Source organism: Vombatus ursinus, unplaced genomic scaffold (genome assembly GCF_900497805.2).
Source record: "Vombatus ursinus unplaced genomic scaffold, bare-nosed wombat genome assembly UNPS02014802.1, whole genome shotgun sequence".
Lineage (NCBI taxonomy): Eukaryota > Metazoa > Chordata > Mammalia > Diprotodontia > Vombatidae > Vombatus > Vombatus ursinus.
In genome coordinates, this window is record NW_020954580.1 from 33,094,907 (window position 1) to 33,106,259 (window position 11,353).

An 11,353-nucleotide genomic window follows, 5' to 3' on the forward strand; every position below is an offset into this window, starting at 1 on the left:
AAAGAAAGAAAGAAAGAAAGAAAGAAAGAAAGAAAGAAAGAAAGAAAGAAAGAAAGAAAGAAAGAAAGAAAGAAAGAAAGAAAGAAAGAAAGAAAGAAAGAAAGAAAGAAAGAAAGAAAGAAAGAAAGAAAGAAAGGAGGGAGGGAGGGAGGAAGAAAGATGAGCCGTGCTGCCTAACTGGCCATTTTTAATTGAGTCCCCAGGGAGGCAGCTCCTATTTTCTACTCACAGAAGTTGATGTTTGTCCTTTGTTCTGGAAGAGGACCATGGCATCAGGGAGGTGATTCCATGACATACAAGTGAATTAGATTAAATTGAGGCTGTGCAAAGTCATGAGCCTCACTTTCTCCTCCAGAGCCATCCAGAGCCATTTTCTTGGATAAATAGTTACATTAAATCCATGTAACCTGTCAGAATATAACTTATGATTGCCTCAAGCAATAGCAACTATATGTCCTCCTCATTAGATTCAATAATGCTTTCCATAATAAATAAGCTCAGTTATAAATTTCTATTTATGTAGTGAGGTCTCAGAATTTTTTTTACTGTCAGCTACAGTATAATCAACCTTTCCTATGGAGGGGGGTTGATATACTGTGGGGACAAATGTAGTTAATATAAATAGGCTAACTTTTTGTTTCAATTCTTGCCAGTGAGCAAATATTATTGTTTGTAAATCACTTACTTTAATACTTGGGTGGATTTTTGAACTTGTCCTTTCAAGTGGGTGTTATCTCCAACACTGGGATCACAACTTACAGATCAAACTTGCTGGTCTTGTTAAATTCATATTTTTGGCTTTCTATGAAACTTCCACAAGGAGCACATTCCATCTGATGATTCAGACTCCTTTTTTGGAGTGCTTCATACTTAATCACTACAATAAAGTTTATACTCTAGACATCAATTATCCTTTGTTCTATCTATGTGATCAGCCCACCCTAACCCCACCACTAATATATATATATATATATATATATATATATATATATATTACTGATAGTCTTAAATAATTTTGATAATCTGTGAAGTAATGGCATTATTGAAATTTGTGCTGCTTATTTCCATTGGGCTTGACCCAATTACCATATTTTATATAATCATGACTTCTAACTGAATTCAAATACATATGATGATTTCATTATTTGCACAAATTCAGACCTTGCTTACATTTTTGTTTTCTGTGTACTTCCTTATTAGTAGTATTATTATGGTTGGACCTGAGCTTTTGAAAAATCACTTTGATAGCTATTGGAATGGAGAAATACTTAAGGCAGGTAGACCCATTAGCAAGCTGTTGCAACAGTCCAGCCAAGAAGTGATGAGGGTCTGTGCCCAAGTAGCAGTAGTGTCCGAGGAGAGAAGGGTACATATTTGAGACAGATTACAAAGATAAAATCAACAGTCCTTGGCAACAGAATCGATATGGTGGGTGAGAGATACTAAGAAGCTGAGAGTGACACCTAGATTGGAATCCTGAGGACCAAGGAGGATGACATTTCCCTGTACAGTAATAGGGAATGTGTCTCTGTGGGTGAGGTCTTAGGATGAAAGATAGTGTGTTTGGCTTTAAACATGTTGAATTCAAGATGTCTACTGGACACACAGTTTGAGATGTATGAAAGACAGTTGGAGATAGGAGCTTGGAGGTCAGCAGAGAGGCTTCAGGTAAATTTGAGAATTATGAACATAGAGATGGTAATTAAAATTATGGCAACTGATAAAATAATTAAGTAAAATAGTATAGAGGGGTAAGAGAAAAGATCACAGGACAGAGCCCTGTGGGACACATATGGTTAGGTGGTATGATCTGGATCCAGCAAAGAAGACTGACTGGTAATATAGGTAGAAGGAGACCCAGAAGATAGTAGAATCCTGAAAACCTAAGGAGAAGAGAGTATCAAGGAGTGGGTGATTAACAGTGTCAAAGACTGTTGAGAGGTTGAGAAGAATGAAAATTGAGAAAGGTCATCAGAATGGTCAATAAAGAAATTGTTGCTTCAGGTTTAGAGGATTGCAATAGGAGAGTGAGAAGGCAGATTTTTGCTGATGTTTTTTAAAACAAACAAAAAGTGATCACTAGTAACTTTGATCAGAGCAGTTTTTATGAAATTATCATGTCAGAAACCAGATAACCATAATTCAAATTCTTCAGATATGGTAGTCTTTTCCTCACAATCTTATAACATGACCAGAAAAAAAAAATGGCATTTAAAAGTCTGACCTTTGTCTCAGAGGATGGAGAGTAGTATACTTTGCTTGGGTTTTAAAGTTTGTGAAAGTAGTAATTTGAGAAATCTGAATTAGAAAGCTAAAAATGTAGGGTGCTACCTAATTTTTGAAATCTTGAATGACAAGTAAACTAGTTTGACATTTACTAAAGTGCAAAAATGAAACACCTTTTTTGAGCAGATGAATGACATGATCAGATCAAAGTGTTTGAATATTCTGTTGTGAATAGGAAAAGGAATGGGGGCACGATGGAGCAGAATAGAGACATTTAAAAAAAAAGATTCTGCTGAAAGAACTAAATAGGTTTTTTGTTGTTTCATCTTGTGTTTTAGTAAGCTTAGCATCTCTTACAGATTCATTTACCCTCAACCAGGAATTCAGTTAGAGAGCTGTAAAAAAAAAATGATAATCTTTGCCCAAAGTAGCTGGAAACAACTTTTGTTAGGTTTAATTCTATATGTTCATTTTATATTTTATGCCCAAATATTTAGCCTTGAGTTCTGAGTTTATCTGAAAATTAATGGGTTCATATTCTAGGTAAAGAAATTAAAATCTTAAGCTAAGAAACTTTGATATCACCAGAGGATGAAGGTGCAGTGAAGTCACTACAGCTTGAAGTGTATCTTTTTTTTTAAGATTCATTAATTTATTTATTTTTAGTTTTCAGCATTCACTTCCGCAATATTTTGAGTTCCAAATTTTCTCCCCATCTCATCCCTCCCCCTACCCCAAGACAACATGCATGTTGAATACCCTTTCCCCTAATCTTTCCTCCCTTCTATCTCCCTCCCACCTTTTATTATCCCCTTCCTCTTCTATTTCTCTTTAGGGCAGGATAGATTTCTATACCTCATTGCCTGTATAACTTATGTCCCATTTGCATGTGAAAACAATTTTTTAACATTTATTTTTAAAACTTTGGGTTCCAAATTTTCTCCCTTCCTCCCTCCCCTCCCACCCTCATTGAGAAGGCAAGCAACTCAATACAGGATATACATGTGTAGTCATTCAAAACACTTCCATAGTACTCATGCTGTGGAAAACAAAGTGTATTTCCCTTCATCCTATCCCACCTCCCATTTATTCTATTCTCTCTTTTGACCCTGTCCCTCCTCAGAAGTGTTTGCTTCTGATATCCCCCTCCCCCAGTCTGCCCTCCCCTCTATCATCACCCTTCTCTTGTCTTCTTCCTCACTATTTTCCTATAGGGTAAGACAGCTTTCCATACCCAATTGAGTATGTATGTTATTCTCTCCTTAAGCCAAATCCAATGACAATAAGATTCACTCATTCCCTCTCACCTTCCCCCATTCCCCTCCTCTGTTAAAGCCTTTTTTTGTCTGTTTTATGTAAGATAATTTACCCCATTCTACCTCTCCCTTTCTCCTTCTCCCAGTATAATCCTTTCTCATGCCTTAATTTTATTCTCCAGATATCATCCATTCATCTTCAACTCACCCTGTGCCGCCTATCTGTCAATCTATCTATACATATAATTTTTTCCCTCCAACTACCCTAATACTGACAAAGGTCTCATGAGTTACAAATATCATCTTTCCATGTAGGAATGTAAACAGTTCCACCTTTATAAGTCTCTTATGATTTCTCTTTCCTGTTTACCTCTTCATGCTTCCCTTGAGTCTTGTATTTGAAAGTCAAATTTTCTATTCAACTCTGATCTTTTCATTAAGAATGCTTAAAAGTCCTCTGTTTCACAGAATGACCATTTTCCCCCCTGAAGTATTATACTCAGTTTTGCTGGGTAGGTGATTCTTGGTTGTAATCCTATGTCCTTTGCCCTCTGGAATATTATATTCCATGCCCTGCGGTCCCTTAATGTAGAAGCTGCTAAATCTTGTGTTATCCTGATTGTGTTTCCACAATACTTGAATTGTTTCTTTCTGTCTCCTTGTAATATTTTCTCCTTGACCTGGGAACTCTGGAATTTGACTACAATATTCCTAGGAGTTTTCTTTTGGGGATCTTTTAGGAGGTGATCGGTGGATTCTTTCAATTTCTATTTTATTCTATGGCTCAAAAATATCAGGGCTGTTTTCCTTGATAAATTCTTGAAAGATGATGTCTAGGCTTTTTTTTTATCATGGCTTTCAGATAGTCCAATAATTTTTAAGTTTTCTCTCCTGGATCTATTTTCCAGGTCAGTTGTTTTTCCAATGAGATATTTCACATTGTTTTCTATTTTTTTCATTTTCTGTTTTTTCAATCTCTTTGTTTTGTTTTACAGTGTCTTGATTTCTCATAAAGTCACTAGTTTCCATTTTTTCCATTCTAATTTTTAAGGAAGTATTTTCTTCAGTAAGCTTTTGGACTTCATTTTCTATTTGGCCAATTTCTCTTTTTAAGGCATTCTTCTCCTCATTGACTTTTTGGACATGTTTTACCATTTGGGTTAGGCTATTATTATTATTTTTTTTAGGCAATTCAGGTTAAGTGACTTGTCCAGGGTAACACAGCTAGTAAGTGTCAAGTGTTTGGTCTGAGGCCAAATTTTGAACTCAGGTCCTCCTGACTTCAGGGCTGTTGCTCTACCCACTGCACCACCTAACTGCACCTTAGGCTATTTTTTAAGGTGTTATTTTTTCCATATTTTTTTGGGTCCCCTTTAGCAAGCTATTGACTTGTTTTTCATGATTTTCTTGCATCACTCTCATTTCTCTTCCCAGTTTTTCTTCTACTTCTCTTAGTTGTTTCTCAAACTCTTTTTTGAGCTCTTCCATGGCCTGGGACTGATTCATATTTTTCTTGGAGGCTTTGGATGTAGGAACTTTGACTTTGTTGTCTTCTTCTGATTGTATGTTTTGATCTTCTTTGTCACTAAAGCAAGATTTTATGGTCTGACATTTTTTGTGAAGGTTGCTCATGATCCCAGCCAATTACTTGAGTTTTAAACTCTGCTTCCAGTGTGGAGAACATACTGTTCCAAGCTTCGGGGGTTTTGTGCAGTTTTCAGAGATATTACTAGTGACCTGTTTTCTGGTCTATGAGTGACCACAAGCACTCTTTTCTGCCTTAGAACTGTGAGAAGGATTTCCTTTCCACCACCACTACAAGCTCCACCATGCCAGCATTCCTCATTGCCCCAGTATCACCACCCAGAACTGTGACCCAGATCCAAGCACAGGCAAAGCAAGAGAACTCTGCCTCAGCACCAGCAAAGAGATCCCTGCAATCCCCCTCTGCTCAGCCATTTGTTTCCCCTCAGTCTGTGGGCCAAGAGTTCTAGAAGTAGCCACCACCCCAAGGCCTCAACGGGACTGGGGCTGGGATAGAGCTTCTCTCTCACTGAGGTCACAGACTTTTCCTACTGACCTTCTAAGTTGCCTGTGGTGTTTGTGGGTTGAGAAATCAGGAAACTGTCACAGGTACCTGTGATTCAGTCCTGTGAGGTCCACTCTAGGTTTTCTGAGGCCTGGTCTTTGCCTGCGCACCCATGCTGAGCTGTATTTCCCCCCCAGCCTGGTGCGATAAACCTTTCTAATCAACCCTCCAGGTTGTCTTGGGCTGGATATTTCTTTCACTCTTTCTTTTAGTAGGTTCTGCTGCTTTAGAATTTGTTTAGAGCCATTTTTTACAGGTATTTGGTGGGGTTTGGCAGAGAGCTCAAGCAAGTTACTGCTTTTACTCTGCCATCTTGGCTTTGCCCCTGAAGTACATCTTCTTATGCCAACTATATGAACTCCCTTTCATTCTAATTCACAGTGAACTGAATTCTCTGATCAGTGCTCCAGAACACCATTTTGCATAAAACTCTAAAGTGTCCTAAGATAAAAGGCTTCCTTTTCCCTTTGAAGACACATTCATGTATAGTATAGTACATATTGCTACCTTGAATAAACTCACATTTAGATAGAAGATCCTATTTTGTAGCAAAATAATAGGTAGCATGTATATGTGCAGTGTAATAAGTCTTTCTTTTGAACCCACTCAGTTTTCCAAGTGCAATAATTATAAAATCTTCCTAATAACTACCGTCCACTAACCAGTCCCAAGAAAAAGTGTTATGCCTAGTTACCTCCATCTACCCCTGACTCTTTTCTAATTCTCAAAATTATACTGGACTTTCAAGGCTCAGTTCAGTCACTACAATCTCTGTGAAGTCTTTGCATATCACTAGAGTCTAACAATGCTCTCCTAGTTGCTTGATTTCCTATTGTATTTTTGCCAGCCACTATTTATTTAGCATACATCTTCTGTAAGCTTTTATAGTTAGTTATCCTGTGTGTGTGTGTGTGAGTGTGTGTGTGTATGCATGACTGAATTTCAATCTAAGTTGAACAGGCTATAAAACAGTAGAGAATGCAATGAGTGTATCTTATACTTCCATATTCCCAGAGCGCCTTTCGTCAAAGGAAATCAAAGATATCTACTGATTGAATGTTTGATTTTTCAATTTCGCATTGCAACTGAGTGGTCTTCAAATTGAACAAAATGTGAAGACATTTTAGTTAGGCATCAGAGGAAGGTTCAGAGGACATGTAAGTTCATAAGTCTGAGGAGGTAGTGGGAGTGAACTTGGGTAGTATTAGCACTTTGGGGTCTAAATTATTTGAATTATATGATTTCATAGGTAAATCATAAGAATATTTTTTTTCTACCACTTATGATCTCAACAGTTCAGCTTTGGCTTTTTCACAGCAATGTGGAATCTATCTTCCTACCTTTTGTAAACAACTTTCAAAATGCAACACATCTCCTGTCTCAGAGTTAGAAAAACAAAATTCTAGTCCTAACTTTTCTGTTAACTTGCTGGATAATTTTAGGTGAGTACTTATACTTTGGGGCTTCTAGAATAGTGATAAAAGGTACTGCATTTGATGATAGGAGATCTGGGTTCCAGTTTTGTCTCTGACACTGATTCATCCAACCATAGGAAATAAATATTCCCTCTCTCAGCCTTGGCTTCCTCATTTACAAAATGAAGACATCAGGTGAGTTAATTTTTAATCTCCATGCAACAACAAATAACAACAATAATGATGACAAAAATAGTAATGATGATGACAATGACAACAATGATGACAATGATGATGATGATGATGATGATAATGGCCATTTGTGTAGTACTTTAAGATTTGTAAAGAGTTATACATATATCATCTTATTTAATCCTCACAGTCACCTTGTGAGGTAGATACTATTGTATCCCTATTTTAAAACATACGAAACTGAATCAGAGAGATTATGATTTACCCAGTATCATTCAGTTAGCAGAATTTGAATTCTAGTCTTCTTGACTCTGAATCCAGTGTTCTGCCACTGTTACATCTAGCTGTTTATACTAATGTGCTAGAATGAACATTTAGAAGCTTGCCAGAAGATTGCTATCTAATGGCTTGGTTAATTATTAAACAAACAAAATATTTCTCTCTATTAGAATGAACTACAGCAGAGTCAAATCATGGTATGTGGAAGAGTCTCTTAAGCAATAGACAACAAACATTTATTAAACACTTACTATGTTAGACACTGTGGTAAATTCTGGGAATACAAAGAAAAGCAAAAATACTGTCTCTGCCCTCAATGAGCTCAGATTATAATGGGAGGGACGTCATATGAATAATGATGTACAAAGAACATAGACGCAGTATGAATGGAAAGCAATCTCACAGGGAACGTGTTGGAAGTATGTGTAAGTAGACAGAGTGGGACTGGGAATGGCCTCTTGAAGGATGGTTTGAACTGAGTCTTGAAGGAATTCAGAAGAGCTAGGGGGCAAATGTGAGGAAAGAAGAATTTCAGGCACAATGGGAAGCCAGTGAAAAGGCACTAGAGTTGGAAGATAGAATAGAGGAGTTAGTGAGCATCAGCAAAAGGTCAGTGTCACCAGATTATAGGGCAAAGGCGAGGGGAGGAAAAGTGTATCAAGACTGGGAAAGTAGGAAGGGTTCAACATTATGAAGGGCTTCAAAAGCCAAAAGGAGGATTGTGTTTTGAATCCTGGAGGTCATAGAGAATCACTGAAGTCTATGGAGTAGTAGGTACTTGGTTAGACCTGCACTTTAGGATGATCACTTAGGCAGCTGAGTGGAAGATGGATTGGGGTGGGGAGAGACTTAAGGCAGGGAGACCAACCAGTTGGCTATTGCAATAGTCCACATTTAAGGTGATAAGAGTTTGCAATAGGCTTGTTGCTGAATGAGTGGAGAAAAGTAGACATATATTAGAGATGTGATAAGGGTAAAAACAAGAGTTGACAATAGATTGGAGATGCGAAGTGAATGTTTTTGAGGAAGGTTACATCAATATTCTGAGAATAGGTGGTTGAGATGATGGTGGGTGACATTGTAAAATAAAAGGTTTTAAAAGGCAAGGGTAAAAGACTTGAGATGAGGGGAATGTTAGTCAGTGAGAAAAAAAAAGAGTTCAGGTGGTGCAGTATATAAAATGACAGTCCTGGAGCCAGGGAGACACATATTTCTGAGTTCAAATCTGGCCTCAGACACTTACTAACTATGTGACCTTTGACAAGTCACTTAATCCTGTTTGCCTCAGTTTCCTCATCTGTAAAATGAGCTGGAGAAGAAAATGGCAAACCACTCCAAGTATCTTTGTCAAGAAAATCCCAAAAAGGGTCATGAAGAATCAGACATGACTGAAAAAACAACTACAAATACATTTGGGAAAAGGAAAAGGAGGGTATATAAATTTGGAGAAAATGAAATATCTATAGTAATATTATTTTAGAGCATTTTGCAGAACTAAAATCATCATGTTAGTTTAGGGACATAAAATGAGAACATTATAATACTCCTGATTTTAGCAAAGAGGCAATTATTTTATATAACTGTTTGTTGTTTTGTTCATAAAGTTATGTTGATATTTGGTATATTTGTAAAGGGAAATAAAGCATAGAAGATTCCAGGGGAAAATACTCTTCTCAAATGTTGAAGGTGTACTTCCAAAGGTCGTTGAAACATCTTGTTCTTCCCCACCCCATACACACACTCACATTGTTTTTGTTTGTTTCTTTGTTTTCCCTCACTAGATCTAGTTTGGTCGTCCTCAATTTTGGGGAACTGAGTCCTTTTTTGGCTTTGTTTGCTTGTTTGTTTTCAAATCATATTCTTTTCTATCACTGTAATCACAATTTGAAGTTGTTTCACACATAATTAAACTAGACAAGCTCAACTGAAATAAAACATTTGCATAACTTTTGACATAGTTCTTTTCACACATTCTCTTGGAGAATGGGGTTAAGGCTAAAGTAGGGAGGGGTCTTATAATTAGTTCTTTCTGAAAGCTGGAATGCTTCCCTCAGTACTAGATAGCCTAAAATGAATTGATGCATTGTACTTTTAAAATTAGTACTTAACTTGTAGAGCCTTTAGATGACTCAACATAAAACCCCTGAAAGGAATGATTTAAAAACTAGAGGAAAACATGTTTAAAACTTAGGACAGATCAAAAGCTAAAATAATAGAAACATTTCCATTGCATTTCATTTTCAATTAGCACTTGAAGAAAATGTTGAAGAAATCTCAATGATAATGAAGCTCCTACCATTAAAAAAGGGGAAAAAAGTAAATTTCTTAATGAAGTTTATCTCCCATAGTTTTCATTATGCTATAGGCAGAGTGGATTATGTAAAGTGGGAATTTATATCCTCAGATCTAAAGATCTACATACAAGTGGAAGGAAAATGAAACCTTAAGTAACCTTTGCTATCTTTGTTAGGGCTGAGACAGGAGCAGATTTCATTAAACACTAAGTATCCCAATTCCTTTGTCCCCACAATAAAGTCAAACACTCAAGCTCTGATTTCTAATGCAAAGGTAAGATTAGGTAGGCTCTGGCTGCCTTATTGCAGTGGATTCCCCAGAAGCGTAATGTCTTGTTTCTCGAGTGTGAATCTCAAACAGCCATGTGGTGAGTGATGAGGGCTTAGAGTTTCAACAAGAAAAAATGTATCAGTGATGAAGAAGACTTAATCCCTTGCACCATAATAGATACATAGTTAATTCCAATATGTTTCTTTTTTGATAAATGCATAGTAGGAAAGTACCTAGTACAATTTGTATGTTTTTATAGAAATTATGAAGTTATTACATTATGACTTTTTTTGTCCACTCGTTTAATTAGGAACATTAGTATAAAAACCATCTTTTGGAAACTGAGTGCCCTCATGTTGAGCAATGAGGATGATAAATGTATGAATACATAAAAAACCTGTCTTTGAACATATGATTTATCACTTCTTCCTAGGGAACACTTTTGACAATAACAAATATTAATGAAGACAAGTCTACAAAACACAAGTCATAGAAAATATTTGGGAATACAGGGAGCTTATAATTCAAAGGAAGGGGAGAATTGGTATGCACTGGAAAAAAATAAACAAAATCACTAGCAAATGTTCAAAAGAACTTACACTTACCTCATTCCTTTCATTGAAGAATCTCAGCACAATTTACAAATATTTCAAAAGAACCCTCAAACTGTATTGTAGCTTAAAGCTTGAAGTTCAGACTAAAATCTCAAGTGCATTAGACAGAATGCAACAGAAAGGCAGTTCCTGTGTACACATTGTATATATTCAGAGAGGAGTGGAAAAATGACAACTAAATAGAGATGAAAGAAAAGGCAAAATGATTGCAAGAATAGAATACAAAAATGATGAAAATAATGAATGTTTCTATATAGATTTATGGTTTGCAAAGAGCTTTACATATGTTAGATCATTTGATCCTCACAATAATCTGCAAAGTAGATGCTATTATGATCCCTCATATGTAGAAGACGACAGTGAGGCAGGGAGCAGTACCTTACCACTTACCACACAACAGTCACATAGCTAAGTGTCTGAGGTAGGATTTCAACTCAAGTCTTCCCGATTGCTAGTCTAGCACTCTATCAACTATTTTACCCTGCTCCCTCTGTACCAGCTCTGTATATACTCTCACACAAAGATAAAATTTAGGAAGTTTATTCAATTATAATTAATTTAACTAAAGAAACATTTATGAAGCATCCTTTATGATCAAAGCACTGTGCCAGGCATAAGGAATACAAAAGTATGAATTGAACAATTCTTTCTTTCATTGAGCTTACATTGACCTTCCTTCCTTCCTTCCTTCCTTCCTTCCTTCCTTCCTTCCTTCCT